This window comes from Numida meleagris, chromosome 5 (assembly GCF_002078875.1).
Source record: "Numida meleagris isolate 19003 breed g44 Domestic line chromosome 5, NumMel1.0, whole genome shotgun sequence".
Taxonomy (NCBI): domain Eukaryota; kingdom Metazoa; phylum Chordata; class Aves; order Galliformes; family Numididae; genus Numida; species Numida meleagris.
This window is the reverse complement of record NC_034413.1, coordinates 19,441,430-19,460,309: the sequence shown is the minus strand read 5'-3', so window position 1 is coordinate 19,460,309 and position 18,880 is coordinate 19,441,430. Positions and strand designations below refer to the sequence as shown.

The window sequence follows — 18,880 nt, the reverse complement described above, 5'->3', positions numbered from 1 at the left end:
CCCAAAGATAGGATAGCAAAGTAAATAAGAACCTGATGTTCAGAGTTTCAAAGCTGTCTCTGCTGTCTAGTTTGCTGTGTAACTTGGAAGAATTGAAATAGCTTTTGTGGCGATAATTGTTAGCATATGATTTCAGCATTAAGAATAAATAATAGCTTTTTTTTCCTATAAGTGTTACTGTAAAAACCCGTAATATATTTTCACAGTTTCTTGAACTAATGCAAATAACTTCAGAGTCCTGTGATTAGTTTCTATATAATTTTATGGGATGTTGCAAAATCCCTGTGTAAAATTCTGTGTTTTCTAACAGACTCTAGATTTCTTCATGTTGTCTTTGTCAGCTTGACAGTGTCTGCCTGGTAGCAGAAAAAGCAAAGTATGATGAGGAACAGTGGTACTGATTCATTTTTTTTAATTATTACTTGTCCATTTTGTATTTTTTCCCCTTTTGAGTAGAGAGCAGGAATTGGTTCCTTTGAACCATCAAACTGCATGAGCTTTTACTACTGCATTTTGTGCTCCCTCCTGTACTTTCTAGCTCCCCACCCCCAATCATTTGTAGTTGGAGCTGAGGGTGCCCCAGCTCCTCAGTGAGTCATGGGTAGGGAAGACGTTCATTCTCTCTTTCAACATCCCAAGAACTGTGAACATTTTCTAGTTCTGCATTTGGAATGCCAGATATTCCCTGGCGCTGTGTGAACTCACAGATGCTTTTCTCTCTCTATAGACCCTTCTTTTCAGTGTAAGAGAAAGAACTGAGAATGATTCAGAACTAATTTTCACAAAGTTTTCCCAAGTAATTCTCAGCCACCCATGGGTTTTCCTGTAGAAGCGATATACAATAGGCTTTTGTCTCCAAATGGATTTATTTATTATTTTTGAATCTAAATGCCTAGCTTGACCCTGATCTTAAAGGGCTTTTTTGTTCTGAGGCTCAGCAGTTCATCCTCGAAACCTTTTGAAGATGGGACTTTTCTGTGAATACACAAGGTACCATAAATCTGTTTAGTACTAGAACTAATGCAAATTATTCTAGTTATATCTGAGTTAGAGCCTGTTACATTTTTAAAGGAACTAGAGGCAAAACGGTCGTGAAAGAAGTTTTAGTTTCTACAGAAAGATATTTTTGTGAGTGAGGTATGGCTTCAGTGATGTGGAGGGCCAATTCTCAGCAACAGGTTTGCAGTTCTTTCAGGCTCTGAGTTCTAAATTAGCTGTGTAAGATCAGTTGTTAACTATTCATTGTGGCTATTGCTTGGGTACTTGAAAGCATGTCCTTTAGAGGCAAAATAAAATAACCAACGTATCCCTATCTTCTCCCCTTCAAATTTTTTAAGCATGAAGGCATTGTACCATTGGTGATAAAACAGTTATTTAATTTGAAAACAATGCTGCTCAAATAAAAAGGACTTCACTGAGGGGTTTACTTAAAAGTGTTTTTTTTTTACTATGCAGTATAGGAGAATGGGGTTTCAACTTTGTCTGTTTGAAGATCCTCTCTGTTTTAGTTTGATTGTGGAAGCTGTGATATTTGATAAGCTGAAAAGTTAATGAAAATTATAGGTTTATTGAGATGTGTTAATCTTTCTGTGTAGAGATGTGTTTCTGATACCAGTTAATATACTTAGAGAGCTGCAGCCAACTTGCACCTGTTGAATGCTTGCAACTGAATGGGACTTTCTGTTAAAAATTCAGCTTCCAGTCACACTGGGGAGAATTTTCTGAAACTGTTTCAGTTCTGATCTGTTAAGAAGTCTTTGCTCCTGACTCATCTTCACTAAGTAGCCTTGCCTCTCTCTGCCCCTCTCTTTGCAACTGTAATGCTTCTGACTATATATATGGTGGACACCTTTCTTCTTGAAGAGATATTGTCACTAAAATCCAAGCTCTGAAAATTGTGATGGTTGCAGGTAAATAAACTTTGACTAGTACTGAAATCTTGTCATGCACAATCCTGAAAATGAGAGAAAAAGGGATTTTCAGCTCATCTGTTTTACTGCCATGCTGATATGTCTGAGCTCCCTGCAATATGTTTTTTCCACTTCTTGGTCCAGTCTACTTAAAAATGGCTAAAGTGGTGGAGTTTTTTCATGCCACTGAAAAAACTGTATGAAGTCCATGAGAACTGACTGTAATAGGAGTCTTTCCTAATAGCTAGAGATGATTTTTGCTTATTTTGTGACTGACTTCCCATGGATACAGCTCCTTTTCTTTCCTAATACGTACTGACGACTCTCAAAATCTTAGTTCATCACTTAGTCAAATCTCTTTCAAGGAAAAAATATCGACAGTGTTATTAGTGAAACTTTATCAAAATTCATAGGGATTCTGACCCTAGTATGTAGTTTTGGAGGTAAATGGCGGGACAAGAGCCCTACTTCCCTTCTTGTTCTAGAGCCCCTTCAGATATGCAACAAAATCGAGTCTTAATATATTCCTGGATTTCACATCAACAGTGCCCAAATTGTTGAGATTGAAGGATAAGACTTCCCATCATCAGCTTCACCATCAGGAACAACCTGGTAAGGAGATAACCTGGATGAAGCAAAACACAAAGATTTCTGTTTCTACTGGAAATTTATGTTGTAGTTTGTCTCCATAAGTGCTAATCTGAGGCTAGATGACATAAAGACCTGAGACTCCTGTTGTCCCGTTGTATTTTCTCCATTAGCATCACCATATTTTATTCATTGGCCCTGAGGCTGAGAAGTACATTGGCTGTTTGCTTGAGCATTCAGTGTTGTGTGGCATCAGTGATTAATCATCTGCCTCCTGTTTGACAAAAACTGCAGATCAAATCTGCTACTGGAATTTCTTTTTCAGGGTTAATTCTAACACACATTATGGTACACTCAAAATCAGAGAAAAATAATGCCAGGAATGGAGTGAGGAATGACAGGACCATTCTTGTATCTTCAGCCAACATTGAAGTGAAAACAAAGTTTTGAAATGCTTGCCTAGAATTATGTTAATGTGGGGGTCTAGAGATAGATGACATAGAGGAGATTAGACTCAGTGGTTGGAGCTGAGCGTACATACGTTGAGCTGAGCTCCTGAACTCTATGCTGATTCAAAAATGGAAAGAGTAAATATGGCCATTTCCAGTGCTACAGTGGATGTTTATTAGACCACTTCAGCTTTTGCATCCTTTAAATTTGACACTGCAGTGTCACCAGGTAGCTTGCTGTTTGCTTTTGTTTTTTTTTTTAATTCCAGAAGCTTCTGACAGTCAGCAAGGATTGTATCCAAACAGTCTCACTGAGTAGTAGTGCACAGCTTGTTCCAGCAAATGCATTATTAGCTATTAAACATTTATACAGCAGTATAAAGTTAGACAAAGATTCACAAACATAAATAAGACCTGTTCTTTGCACTGCAGAGCTTCTAATCTAACTCATGCCTAGATGATGACATACAGCACAGCTGCTTGTAGGAGGAAGGGTGAGAACTGTTTGAAGGAAAAGTGATTTCTGAGAAGATGGTGACTGGAGAGGGATTTGTGGGTCTAGGAACTAACAAATGAAAAGGTGCAAACTGAAGTGAAAATAGGAATTGAAGCAATACAGCTAGTTTAGCAGGTAGTAAGGAGCAGAAAGGAAGTTGTTAGTTATGAGATAAATTTAATATGAAATGGATTGGAGAATGCTCTCTTTTTGCCACTTTTTGAATATTCAAGCAGAGATGCCTTCAGTATTTGAAGCATCTTGCAGATTTTGAGGATGACACACTGTGGATGGCTTTCTACCAACGTTCTCTGGATAATGCCAGAATGGAATAAAATTTGTGGGAGTATCTGTCTTGAAAAGCATTTAATATAATTTCTTTGATCTGCCCTGGTCAAGATAAAACTGTGTTCCTTCAATATCTATTGATTTTCTGAGCTCTGCGCTTTTTCCATGTTTCTGAACAACAGTTCCTCCTGGGAAGCTCCTTCTATTGACTGGGAATTTCCAGTACTAGCTTTATTCTCTCTAGATTCATTCTATCTATTTGCCTTTCACCTTTTTTTTTTTTTCCCCTTAGAGCAATATCGAGGAATTGTAAAACAAAGGGTTGCACTGATGTTTGTATCTGTTGTCCGGAGTCTGCCCTGTAAGGGAGCTACAGAAAACACTTCATGATGAATCTAATGAACAGTATGGGAAGTGATTATTATGTGGGGCTGGCTCTAAGCAGACTTGTCTAGGGCACAAGGTCCTCTCTGTTTGGAAAACCAAGCTGACTCCACTGTGGCACTGCTGGGAGGAAGAATACATAAAAGAGAGGCATAGTTGGTGTGGAGAAAGCAGTGACACCTTCCATGAGCCTCAGCTGCTATTTTTCCTCTTTGCTATCTGTTGACAGCATCAGGAATAGAGGGGCTTCTTGGCAACTTTGTCACAGCCAAATCCATCATTCAGATATGTTTAATTTTGCCCATGCTGCCAGGAAGCTTTTAGCCTGTTAAAACCAGCTAGTGCCAGGTCTAAGTGGTCCATACAAGTAATTTCATGGCAGTGCTACAAAATTATTAAGGTTTCTGCCAGTTATGTTTGTGTCACTTTGTGGCTTCATCTGAGATCTGGGCACAGGGAAAAGCCAGTTGCTACTGTGAGGGGAGTGCACTACAAATATAAAAACTCGCTGTATGTAGCATTAATGTAGATTTTTGCCATTTTTCAGAAGAGCAGAGTATGAAGTGACTCAGCTGAACTCATGGAGAGAGACTCTGGTTAAGCCTGAAAATGAGACTGTAGTCCTTGCCTGGGGCTTTTTGGTGCCCACGCACCCGTTGTGTCCTAGCAGCAAATCTACATGTGGCATTTGGAAAGCAAACCTTTTCTTTGCCCCAGCGCTGCTCTTAACTATCTCAGACCATTACTCTTCTTTCTGCTTTCCCTTACCCTCACAGTCATTTTTAATACAGAGCTATCAGAGGAGTTATTAAACATTTGGCTGAGTGGAGCAATTTTAATCAGAGCACTTGTGGAATGTGAGAAGTCACACACTGGAAAGCTACTTGCACAGAGGCAGTGAATTTGGGAGCAAACTGTCAGGAAAGGGCCATCCTGTCACCAGCTCTTGTACTCCGACACATTACCAGCATGGCAGGCAAGCCGATCATGCTGTCTGTCCCTCCTGTTGCCCTGCTCTGCCAGCTCCAGGCCATTTGTATACAGGTGACAAAGGCCATGTCTGGGGGACACACAGACAGCATCGCCTGCCTGGGGCTGAGGTCAGTGAGGACCTCTTAAGAATGAAGTCAACAAGGATTTTGTGGACTGTTCCCAGGTAAGCTTCCATCCACAGGGCTTTGACCATTTGGGCGAAACCTGTGTGACTTTAGTTCTTAGTTTCAGGTTTCTGAGTGCTTGGGTTCTCCTGCTCTCCTGATCTATTGGCAGCTGCTAGAAATCATAGTCTCACCTACTTGTGGCAGGGCTCAATGACAAGCCTGCAGGGTGCAGTTGTATGCTCCTTTAGTAGGCTGATGACACTTTCAGGATTTGGCCTAAAGTGAGAAGTCCAGCTCAGAAAAGCAAAATGTTGCATGGGAGGGACTGCATCTATCCCTCTCCCAGCAAAACCTTCTTAAGAGTAGAAGAAGTTGTAATAACCTAGTGTCAGTCCAGCTGGAGGATGTTGCTTTTAGATTTGATTCAGGTAGCATAAGCTGGTGAAACTGGCTTGAGTTGTTGAACTAACTGTGGAAACAAGCAGCAGAGCAAAGGTAATTTGTATAAAGGTCTGGAGCCACTGCAGGCCTTGATGCCAAGGACAGCCAGCCAGAGGGAGGGAAATGTCACATAGAGGGTGAATGGGGCATTTGAGGTATCTATGAAGTGAGGATTTATATCTTCAAATCACAGCTTAGTGGCAGCTTCAAAACAGTGGAATGAGGTAGAAGTGAAAGGGGCAAAAAATGCAGATAATAAATAATCTTGCTTACCAAAATATTGCTAAGAAATAAAATTTCACCCCTGGAAAGAAAACCGAAAAGCTGGTGATCTGAAAGTGAAATGAGAACCAAAGGCTGTGTCAAGGTTATGCCTTTTTCCCTCCTCCCCACCTATTATTACAGGGAAAAAGACAGAGACTGTTTCTTTTTTTCCTGCCTGTTCCAGAACCACAATGGTTAGATTGATAAAGCTTACACTATTTCAGGTTTGGATCTGCATGCTAAAGGAGATAAACTGCTTCTTGCATGGGAACATGTAGGGGGTGGGGAGAAAATAAAGAATGAAGCACATGGGAAACATCTGCTCCAAGAAGGCATTTTAGGAGTAAGCATCAGCAAGACGGCAGGAGAAGCAGCTGTGCTGCTTGCTGGGCCAGAGCTGCTGTGAGGGAGAGGAGAGGAAGCAGAGCTAGTCATAAGGCTTCAGCCAAGCCTGGAAAACACAGTAAAGACCCAAACCGCAATTTGGCGGGGAGGTGCCTCCCTATTTGAGATTGATGGTGAAAAATTTGGAGTTACTGTGGGTACTGCACTGCTGTTAACCTAGACCTAGCTTGGGGAAAGGAAAAGGGCATTTTGTATATGTGCTGAAAGTAAAGTAGGTTGTTAACTTACAGAATGATGTATGAGAAATGATGTCTCTTTCATGAAGAGAATCATATCACCCTGTAGTCAGGAGGGAGCTGAGCTGCCTGGAGAACATCAAACCATCTGAAGAGGGACAATACTTGAGTAGGGCTTCCAGATTTGCTTCTTGCCGTGCCACAGGTTCCTTGGGTGACCTCTACTTTAGAGTAGATTCATATGTTTGATTCCAGGTTCTCAGAAATGCCAGGAGCATTGCTCCAGACATACAGACAATCATACTTGTTCCTAAATATTTGTCTTACCTGACCTGTTCTCTTGGCTTCTGCTTTGTTTCACCAAACTGTGAAATATTTCATTTTAAGTTTTTCTGTGGAGCTGCATTTTCATAACTGTTGTGAACTGATTCAACTCATGGCTAGCACCAGTGAGGTAAATTGGGAACTGATCCAGCTGAAAACTTATCCAGTAAATATAAAATGACGCCTTGCTGGTGCAGGGAAGCTGTGTTGTTTCTTCTCAAGCAGTAGAGATGCCCAGCTGCAGCTTTCCCAGAATTGCTAGTTAGTTTCTTGTATGTGACCTTAAGGCTTTTGGTACTGATAAAGGCTTCTGGATTAAATAAAATGATGATCTGATCAACTGTACCATCTCCCAGGTCCTTTTTTCCTGAAAAGTAAAAAAAAAAAATCCATACATTACTAAAATTAAACTGCTTTTATTTCTCTAGTTGCTGGAATTTTTTTTTTCCACATTGCTCTTGGGAGACTGATCCAAAGCCTACTGAAAGCAATAATAGGATTCATGTTACTGATAGCAAGCTTTGGATAGGTAATAAATTCAGTTACTGTGCCTGAGGATTGTACTGTTTATACTCCACAACTCAATCGTCATATCTTATAATACGTAACAAGTTGGAATAAAATTTATCCTGTGTTTCCAGTTGTCTCTTATTACCGTTTGAATTTCTGGGAAGCCTTTGTACGCTTAAAGACCATAGTTGCCCTAGAATTCATCTAATCTCTGTTTTCATGAGCCTTTTTTTTTGGATGAAAGTACCCCAAAGTGCTCTACAATAACTAATCCAGTAAAACTCTTTCTGTGGTTGTGCTACACCGCCATTCCCATAATGAGCCATAAGACATGCAGTTGCGGGATTGCTTCCTTACTAGTTGAAAAGAGCTATCCACAGATAGGCAGACTTGTTAATCCTGGGTTTTGGATGGGAATGTTTTTTCCAGTCTAAGTGGGCTGCAGAAAAAAAACAAGAAAATTTTCCATGAACCACAGTAAAAGAAAATTTTGCTTCCTGTGTGAGAAGAGCCACGCCCAAAGCAGAATGCTTTCAGGGCGGGTGGGGAAGTTAGCTGGAAGGGAGAGGCTTTGTGATCCAAAGAGCAGATTCAGACTGTTTGAGGTTCTGTTCTGCATCCCTGATGCTTGGTTGCCTTGCCTCAGCCCACCGGATTTTTGAGTTAAGTCGATCTCTGTTTGGTTCTATGAAGCTCGAGCTTTCTGTGCTCAGGATGAATACTAAAGTATCCCATTGGACTTCCATGTAAATCATCCCCCATGGTCAAGAAGAACGCTGGGCAGCATTTTTTTTTTTAAAAGATTGCACCAATGAAAAATCCATCTTTTCCTTGAAAATCATTCTGTCCATTCTCCTTCCCTCGCCTACGTACCTGTGGCAAAGGTGGGAGCAGAACTTTCTATTGGTATGAAAAAAAAAATCTGACAAAGAGAACAACAGTACCACACCTTAGACTGGATTGTTTAAGGGAGAAGTAACCAAAAATAGGCAGTGTTTGAATTTTGTGGTATGTACAGAAGGCAGTAAAATATTTATCTGTCCTTTCCTTCTCTTTGAGATGAACACGAAAGACTTCACTGTCAGTCAGACACTCTCTGTTTCTATACTAACCTGGCTCCTTACGGGAGACAGCCATTTCCTATTACAACCATATAGAGGCCTTGAACTGAAATACTTTGCGTGCTTTTGCAGACCTACAGGAAACATTAAACACGCAAAGACAGACAAACAGCTGTTAAGTCCCAGCTTAAAATTAAGCAGAGAAGGGAAGCAGAGTTTGTAGCTGCTTTTCTCAGACCCAATCTCTCAGGTCAGTTGGTTTATTTTGCGTAGAAGTATCTTGTTTCTGAATATTAATTAACACCAGCTGTTTAACCAGCAGAGCTAGTGGGCAGTTACGCCTTTTGCTACGCAGTGAATGTTTGACTACTGCAAGGCTGTTTTTAAGGTATGTCTCTCATTGTACAACTATTTTCTACTTGCTGCTATGATCATTACCCAGTTGAAAACTGAAAAATGCCAGTTGATGATATATAAAAAAGAAGTACACGTATTTAAAATAGCTTTGATATTAGATATCAAGTTTCATGACCAGAATGTGTTGAGCAGAAAATAGGAGAAATAGCTGCTGAAATCTGTTATAGAAAGACTGTTGGTGAGGAACTTTGCACATGGAGTTGTCACACTGGAGTCTCAGGGGAAGAGACACATATGCAACAGTGTGAAAAATGGGACACTTCAGGTGCTGCCTTTGAGGAAGTGCAAATTCACTTCAGGCCAGCAAGGGTTGTGTCCCAGTGTCTTATTTTGGTTGGTAGTCAGAATTTCAAAATAGCTTTGATGCTCGTTTCTTAATGTACATTGTTAATTCTCTGTCTGTGAAATGGACCTAGCAACACTGACAATTGCCTGTTAAGGAGTGTAGTGAAAAATCAGGTAAAAGAGGATATAAAGCTACAGGTGTGGCTCAAAGGTGCTCCTCCTAATCCAGTCTGCTATCTCTGGCAGGAGCCAGTGTCACAGCTTTAGGGAAGAGGTTAATGTAGAGGCCAAATGGAAAGTGCTACTTCACCGAAGTATCTGCACCTTCTAGTAACTTGTGGTTAACAACTTCCCAAGCTATGAGTTTTAGCATTTCATTTTTGAGCTAGTTTACACCGCAGAGCTCCACAAGGTCCTGTGGCAATGAGGTTTGCAATCCAGTTACATATTCTGTGAAGAAGTACTGGTTTTTGTTTGTTCTAAGGCTTCTTCAAGATTTCATTCAGTGCTTGTGTTACCAGAAGGAACGAGCCACCATTCCCAGATTAGTGGGTTTGACGCCTTTCAAGATTTAATAGAGCTCTCATTTCCCCTCTGTCAGCACCTTCTCAGACTGAAGAATCCTTGTTTTTTTAGTGTCTCCTTGAAGAAACGCTCCTGGGGCTTTCACTGTTGTTACCACCTACCTTCCTTCCCTACCTAGTTTTAACTTTGAGGTGCTAATCTATATGAGAGATGCTGTCAGTTGTAAATGTTGCTATTAATGAACTAATATTTGTTGTCTTCTTGGTACATCTTAGTGAGCAGGCATTCTGGATGAGTTGGGTATTACATTATATGTAGATTTAAGCCTTAGAAAGTGCACATGAACTCGTACTTGTCCTTGCAGGGAGAAGAAAGAGGATCCTTTAGGGATTTATTTCCCTTAATAAGATGTACTGATTTTGAAAATGGATAGTCGACTATCCAGTATGTTATATTAATTTCTGAGCTGAGTTGGAGGAAAAGTTGATTTGTTTTGGTTTTAGTTATTAATTTATGTACTTTTTAAGAAAAATGCATAGTAAGAATAAAATTCAGAAGGAAAATTTTCTTGTTAAGATTCCAGAACTAAACCGTTTTACACCCAAGAAACTGCCAGGACATCCTCTTCCTTTCCACAGCAGCTGTTTCCACTCTGTATTTTAATGAGTGGGCTGAACTAAAGCCTTTGGGAAGGGCTTTCCCCTCCTCCCCCCTCTCCTGGCGTCCCTACGTAAAAAGGCTGCACTACAATATCACGCTCTGTGCTTCTGTTGAATGAGTAAATGCGTATGGCTGGACAGCCCAAAGGAAGAGCTACATCATGTTCTCAGCTGGTTAAGCTCCTTAACGCGAGCTTTTAAAAATTTTCCTGGATGTTCATCTGATGTGATTTTGGCTGCAAGAAGTGAGTATTTAAAACCTCAGAAGTTTTAAGTGCTTTCCAATCTCTTCTGCGTTTTCCTCTATAAATAACTGGTGGACTATCTGTTGTCTTTGGAGGGAGATTGCTTGAATTATTTCACTTTATATTTCCTGTTAACCGTTTGCATCTCTTCTAAATGATTTAGAATTTCCTGCCTAATGTTGCACGCTGATGTTCTTGGAGGAAAGTAGCTCAGATGATGTTATGTATGATCTGCGGGGGAAAGTACTAGCTCCTTTTTACCGCATAACTAAGCGGGACTTGCTTATCTCTGCAGATGTTGTTCCCAAAGTATTTTCTGAGTCTCTTTTTTTCTTTACTTCTCTCTGCTAGCTGAGTGACTTTTATTTAAAAAAAACAAGCCTGATCGTGTAGTTTTATTCAGTGTCTAATCAGTCACTCTTATTTGTGCTGAGAACATCTGCTTTCGCAGCAATACAATAATTTCTCTGTTTTCTGTATGCTGTCTCATACTGAGCAGAACTGAGAAAATGGTGAAAGCAGCAGTACTTTTTTTTGCTGGTTTTCCTTCGGCACTCGATTACATTCACTAAACTCAGCAAATAGTAGAATTCCCTCTGGACCACTGGGAAGCTGCCCAAACTCGCTACAGTTGCATTGTGACGAACTGTTCTTGTAGCGGGGTTTTCTTTTTTCTCTCTCTCCTTTATGGTCTGCTGAAATTCCTTCTGTTGTAAACTGCATTCCTGATTGATTCCATTCTCAGATAGGCATCTCTTGCCGGTTAAATTTCCCCAAATGAACATCCTGAAACAAAAGAGATGCCGTGTGTCTAACTGCAAGTTCAAGTTGAATTCTTAACTGAGAGTAAGATAGGTTCAACTTCAGCCCTTCTTAATAACTGTTAATTTGGGGCTGAAATTATTGTCTTAATGTAACCGACAATTGAAGCGACGCGAAGCCTTAGAAATTTAGTTTGTGTTTGGTTCTAGGTTTCTGTGCTGCAGCTGGAACCATTTAGAGCCAGCCTCAAACTTGACGAATTGACTCAATAATTAGCAGCATAGTTAAAACATTTTAAATGAGACCTAGTGCTAGATTTTTTTTCTTGGTTCTGCTGAGAAATATGGGGGAATTCCTTTTGTTTTAGAAGTCTGTGCGAGTATGTGGTCACTTGAACTTTAAGGCAAGCATGGTGGTTGGTATCTGTGCTGGATCTTCAGCCCAATTTTCCAGTTTTATTCTGTTCCCATAATGGCCTGTGTCTGTCCTGGTAGTATTCAACTCACTTGAGTTTTGCATGGCAGAGGCAGCCCCTGCTCCCCCAGAATAGGGTACGCCTGTAGGCTGGGTGTTTCTATGGCCCCAGGCAGCCTGTGCTGTGCACAGCTGCCTGGCAACTGCTCTTGGGTACCAGTGGTCTTCGTAGGCTTTGGTCTGAGAGATAAAAACTGCAGCTAGTTTGAGTTTTATTCAGATTTAGCTGAAGCCTGTGAGCGCTTTTTGACTTAGGTAGCTGTGGGTGATAGCAGAAGATGTAACCCTTCTCATGATGGGCATTGGTTTTAATGCTTCAATTTGGCGTGTTTCATCTTCTTGCTTAGTAACTTATGGTCATTTTAAAGGCTGGAGCTGCATTATGTGACCTTGGGAACAAACTGCTGCCTGCTGCTGCTCTGAGGAGGAGTCCTGTTTGCCAGCACCTTTCTGAGCGCCCTCCTGCTCCCATCCCTGCCTGGGGGTGGCTGCCAGGGCCTGAGCTTAGGAAGCTGAGCAGAGCCCAGCACATTGCCTCGTGCTCCTGTTGGGTTTTGCCAGGTGGTTTCCTTGAAATTTAAATCCCAAGTTTGCTATTCCAGATCTTTCTGAGGCAGACAGACCAAATGAGGCAGATGTCTAGAGGAGTGGCTGGAACCCACAGCGTGGTTGTTAACAGTTGTTAAGCCACTTTGTATAGAGCTTCAGTCTGCTCTGCGGGAGGGCTCCTGTTGTAAGGCTCCTTTCGGGTGACTGAATGGTCTTCCATTGCAGAAAGCGTGATCTCTGTTGCAACCAGTGCGATAGCTCACAGTCCTGCACAGCCATCGGTTCTTGGCCAACATGAGAGGGAATGACTGCACCTGGGCACAAGTGCGGCCAGCAGCCTGGGAAGCTCAGCCTGCCTGAGGTGGAAATAGGTTTTGGCAGTGAGCTGGGGCTCACCAGCTGAGTACGTAACTTTGCTGCACACAGTGTGATCTCAGTCATGTTATTTGATCTATTTGCGTTATGTTTCCTCCACTGTGCTTGTAATAATGCTTTATTTGTTTGTGTGGTATCAGCTCTGAACTAGTCTGATAAGGAGTGCAGTCCTGCACACACCTAGTGCTTTAGGGATGGTATTTGATTGAACAATTAGATGCTACTGCAATAAAAATACCGAAATATGAAAACAGATTTTTGAGGCGACTGCATCTGCATTTATTCATATAGAAAGCATTCACTGAACTGAAGATCTGCTGAAAGCTTTATTGGGAAAGGGTCACATCTGTCGCACAGAGCACGTCTCTTTGACTTCAGTTTATTCCAATTAATCCATAAAGTAAGATGTTGGGCTCCTATTTTTGGTTTTAAGTTCTGGTAATATCTGAGTGGAGGCAAGCGCAGATTTATGTATCGAATCTTTCCTGCTAGGCAGGCTGCAGTAATGTTTAGCACGTTAATATGTTTTGAGGTAGCATTCTATGTTATTTTTAGATTCCACTGAAATTTGCTGGCTCCTTCTGTATGTGGTAGGATTCCCCAGGGCCAAGACTGCCTAACTAAAGGCTGTCCTCTTGTATGAGAAACCCCATACAGCCTTTGACATGATTAGTTTCTGAGTTACAAAAATTGTGTTCTGATCTCTCCAGACTCTTAAAAGAATTACTTAAGTTTTGCAGAGAATGGACTCTGAGACCTATTTCTTTTTGTTTACCTCTCATCATCTTGCCACATTCATGAAAAGCTTTTGGCACCCAAATCTGTGCTAACCTGTTTTGCAGCTCACTCTCAGATACCTCTTCAGGGTTTTCATTCTCACTCGGTGTCCTGATATTTTCTATGTGACTTCGTAATTGCTTCAAACTTCATTGATTATGATATTGAGGAAAAAGGAAAAAAAATGAAGAAACAGAACAAATTTGAGTCCCTATTAATGAGAAAGGGAGAGTACATAAAATATGGAAAGATTTGAAAATATATATTTTAAATATGATTTTTTGTATGATCTTAGAGACTCTTTATATGAAATGAATGTACTTTCTGAGGAGTAGAGTATTACTTATCTTTAAATATGCTATTTCTTGCAGATAGTATACATAGAAGGATTGTTATCCATGAAATAATCAAAATGGCTGGATTTTGCCTTCAGTGTATTCAAGTATTCTCATTCTTAACTTATTCAGGTTGTGAATGAGGAAATGATGGGGTGAGGTGAAGGTGGGTTTCTTAGAAGTGAAGTAATCACTAATTATGCAAATGGAAATCAAATGACCCTGTCTGTCTGTGGTATTCAATCCTAAATGCTTTTGTAATTGAGAAAATACAGCCCTTCTCGTGGGGAGCTGTGTGGCTGCAAGTACTGGTGCAGATCAGATGCCATGGTGAGGAGCTTAGGTTGAATTTACAGCAGTAGAACTGAAAGCCTGTGTAAATGTATTTGAGATGGGTTACTCTGGGTAGACACAGGAGTAAGAGAATAAGTGCTTGAGAAATGCTGCTGTGTTTGAATTGGTGTAAATGTTACCTAGAATATTCCAGGAGCTTATGGCCAATAAATGTTAAAATCCTGTGGGTTTTTTGGAGGGGATGTGAGGACTGAGTGATAAGCACACAGCTCTTATATAGTATTGATCCATTTTTTAAGCTCTTGAAAAGGAGGCTGGTTTTAGCCCTATTTTTTTTTTATTATTTGAGAGAAGGAGGCGCTGCACTGTAGTGCAGTGATAGCAGAAGGCTGGGAATGGAGCTCAGATTTCCTGAGTCCCAGATCCTCAGTGACCTCTGAGAATCTGAGCCCTGCTGAATTATCTTGAGGGAGGAAGCATCATGATGAACTGTGATTTCTTAGCAACGCTCTGAATGGGTACATCCTAAATGCTTGAAAGCTGAATGTCATCAGAAAGTCTGCTTTTCATAAAGGCAGATCTGGAAGATGTGTGGATACACATTTAAAAATCAGGAAGGGGAGGAAAAAAGCTAATACCACTGATTCTGTTTGCGTATTACAGTATTACCAAGAGCAGGATATTGTACCTGGTAAATCCCGTATGCTTATGGGTAATGTCATATGGTTGTCTAAGCTGCCACACAACAAACATCTCTTGGACCTTTCCTCAGCATGTTTATTGTTGTTTTTTTTTCCCTTGAAATGTCTGGTTTGGTTGTGTGGGTTGTTGTTTGTTGGTTTTGTTGGTTTCCCTTACAGGGAAGCTGAAGATTGCTGTAATGCTCTCTCCAGTAAGGCAAGTACTGTGAGAAGACATTGTTGCTTGAAATTGTTTGCGCTTTTTATATAATCAGTCACTCCTAAAAATGGCAAAACATCACTGTTTCATGAGCAAGGAGGGGTTGTAAATAAGAAACTGTCCAAAAATACCATAGTTCTTGGCGGAGACAGTAATATTTGGCAGGAAGTTTGTCTGCAGATAATACACAAGGCTACTACTTTAAATGTTGGTTTCTTTTTTTCATTTTTCTTAGTAAGATCAAAAGGTTCCCCCTCAGTTTTTGGCATGTATATGTACTGAAACTGTTTGGGGGCACATTGTGTGTAATTAAGTTTATAGGCTTGCCCAAAACCTCAGATTGTCAGCTCCTACACATAAATGGCAACTCATCTATCACATCTTCAGTAGCAAGGGGGAGCAGGCTGTCTCAGAGCCTTTTAAAATGCCTTGCTTTCATATTTGCCAAGTTCTTTTATTCTCTGTAGGTTTTAATGACTCAGACCTCTGAAATCTCTTCCATACATGGATAAAGTGTAAGCACTGGTTTGGGGTGGAGGGGGAAGATGGAGGGAACAACTTACTGAACTGATAGTTTTAAACAAACTTGGGTGGCTTTCTTAAAACAGCATTTTGGTCCACTCAAAGTCATATATGTATGTTCACATACAGAGCATCTCCAAGCCTCAGTCATGATGGAAGCTAATGGAAATAAGTCCATGTACAGCAAATGCCATCTGTTTGCATTCAAAAAAGGTATCCAGCCTTAATCTTCCATCCAGGCCCGTCTGAGCAAGGAGCCTTTTCTGAGGTTGTATTTTGACAGAATTCCTTCAACCTTTCTGCCTTTGTCCATCTTTTACTCACGTGTTAATGAAATAATTTGAATGTCACCCCCTTCTAACAATGCACACCTTTGTGCAGGCTGTGCTTACTTCTGAGCAGGTTGGTAATGGTCAGCAGAACTATCAGGTCAAATGTTTTGCATCCATTTATAAAATATCCTCTAAAATAATGAAAGGTTTTATGTGGGACTCACTGAGCCCTCTTCAAAGTAAGAAACATGTTCAGAGAAGCTGTTTTGGCCTGGTGCTCACTTATGTCAGAATTGTTGTATTCTCTCTGTTGCAAGCCTGTTGTGTCATATTGTCATATCATCTAGGTATTGTGGATGGGTTTTTCAGAAGTATACAGCACGGTAAAATCTGGTCCCATTCAAGCTAATAGAGGCTTTTTTCTTCCACTACAGCTTTATTATGTGATGTGGCAAGGTCAGGATCCTTAAACTAGGCTTCTCCCTCTGCCAGGGAAGTATAAAGAGATCCCGTGCAAATGCAAATCTCGCTTGGGCAAATTTTTCGTTGACTTCAGCTGAAGCAAACTTGAACAGCTTTTTAAAAAATTCATTTTATTCTTTATTTCCCAGCTGTTAAAACAGGCCTAATATCACATGGCTACCTCATACAATTGCAGTAAAGCTAAATGAAAGCCATTTGAAGGAGTCTGTTGCTATATGAGTGTCAGCTAGCAACACCAACTTGAACTGACTTGTTTGCTAATCAGTGAAAAGTGTATATGGAGAAACACCCCCAAATTCAAGTAATCTAGTTTTCTTAATAAAAAACAAAGTATCACTTATGAATTGAGAAGCCCCAAGTAATGGTGTGGATTTGTGATGTGCGGGGTTTCTGTCCTGTGCTAGCTACTGCGTGTCACAAGACTGCTAATGGAAGCCAATTTCTTTGTCGCAACACTACAGCAATCCATCAGTTGCTCATGGCATTTTGTAATGGATCCTTGCTAAAGTTCACAAGGATGTGAGGATCACTGTCTTCTAAATGTCACGTGTATTTTGCAGATAGATAATAAAAGCATTTTGTTACTGAAATAAACTGCCTTTTCTTCTCCCATTGACATTCTGAAGCTCAAATTAATACCATGCCCTGAAGCTCCGGATAGCATTGCTCAATTTGTTTTAAAGCACTAGCAGAAGTAAATAAAACCATATTTTAGGGTGTCCTTGTTACGCGATCTGAGGCAGTTGTTAGATAAATTAAGAAATCACTGTATTAAGCGTTGATTTAATATGAACACAGATTGACATACAAACGTGTGCTAATAGGTGCCTGCAGACCCCATGCCTGGAAGGAGAGTCTCTGCCTTGCAGTCAGTGGGGCTGCTCATGGCTGTCTGTGTAAGGTGATGCAAAATCAGGTCCTAAATACAGAATGCACCATGGTTGGTTTTTTTTTTCAGTGGAAGTTGAGTGGGGGGTTATCTTAAGGTGTAGAACTTCAGTCTTCCCTTTAAATAAATTAGTACCGTGCAAAATTGATTGTGGTCTGAAATGTTACTTCAGAAAATGTCTCATTCCATTTCCATTCTTTAATGCTGTCTCTGGATTTACACAGTCAATAATATACATAAATCTTTTATGGACTTAATCTATATTTCCTTTCTTTGGTGTATGTTTCATCTCTGTTAGCATCAGAATAAACAGGATCCGCCAGAACAGATTATTAAATACAGCTAACAGTATTGACTGTTTCTGGAATGCAAACTGCATTACGACTAGGAAAGGTTACTGTGGTTCCTTAGCACAGGAGTTGTAAAGCAAGTTGGAACTGTGTAGGTCAGTAGTTTTCCTGTAACTGTGTAGAGAGCTGAGAAGGTTCTTGATATCCACTGCAGCATGTATTAAGCATCTCCCCTCTAGATACATTGTTTCATCAGCTACAGTATTTTGTAATTGATACAGTCGTCCTGATGCTCCAATACTCCAAGAGATTGTAGTCATAGATCAACAGTGATAAACAACTGCCTTTCAGATAGGTACAGATTTCCCTTAGACCCAAATTCTGCTCTTAAGAAAAGAGCCCTGACCTCATCTGTGTCACAGCAGAGAGGAGTGTTGGGACTTCCAAGTCCCCTTGAGCATTTGGCTGCACAATGGGAGGGGACTTCAGGAAGGTGGAAGGGTGACAGTATTATAAAATTGCTGTTGTTGTGTTCAAGACCTAGTGCTTTCACCAGTGAGCTGTGCCATCTGACTTCTGATTAGTGATCTTGATGTCCTGGGATCCCAAGTATTCCATCATAGACTGGTCTATATTTTAAGTACAACCCCATTTACAATCTGGAATTGACACCTTCAGCTGTGGTATTTGCACCAAGTGTGTTTGGATCCAAATGATGTCTCTGCCAAAACACAAACCACAACTTAAAAACCCACAACTTGAAATCTGTTATGAGCTGACACTACCTAACTTCGTATTAGCGTTCTTAGGAGGAAAACTGCTTGTCTTTTCAACGCCAGTTGTTTCCCTTCCTAATTGTTTCGTAAAGGATTAAGCATCTATGTGTAGCAGGGGATGAGGGAAGCCCTACAGGAGGGGCTGCTGTCATTTCAGCTCTTACCATCTGGGCCTGTGACAGAGGGCTTATTGCTGTACTTACTAAGGTGAGGTAAATCTCTCAAAAATGAGGTTCCAGGCTCTTTCCATAGTTAGTAGAGAAACAAAAGCACTGCCATGTGGCAATTCATTCCAGCTTATGTGCCTGTTCTAGGACAGGATGATGTGTCCTTTGGAAGCCAATATCACTCACCATCTACTGCTGAGGTAATGGTCTAAATGCCTGATGTTTGGTTAACTCTCCCTACCTGAAATTGACCCTGTCCTTACTGTTTGTCTTGTGGAGATATCCATGTTTAGAATCAATGGCAATGCTAACTGTTATAATTGAGTGAGGAAGCGAGGATTATGCTTGACGAAGTTCCTGTATGCACATGCTGGTTTGCAAATCACACTTGGGCAACGTTTTTTGGGAATGGGGGAAAATTCCCACTGCTAGCGAACACAGAGTAGCTGATCTTGATGGGAAACAGACAGAAAATAAAGGGTCACAAA

At 40.7% G+C, this 18,880-nt stretch overlaps 1 protein-coding gene across 35 annotated transcripts in view; it reads left to right on the top strand.

The window, feature by feature from the left end:
• SORBS1 (sorbin and SH3 domain containing 1) overlaps window positions 1–18,880 on the top strand; it is a 163,132-nt gene that overhangs the window by 40,331 nt on the left and 103,921 nt on the right. For 2 of the 35 annotated variants that reach the window (XM_021398250.1, XM_021398254.1), the window contains exon 1: window positions 10,339–10,527. The exons of the other annotated variants lie outside the window; for them this stretch is intronic. The gene's annotated coding sequence lies outside the window, so the exon portion shown is untranslated. Of the gene's footprint in view, window positions 1–10,338; window positions 10,528–18,880 lie in introns of those variants that run through there. 35 annotated transcript variants of the gene reach the window in all.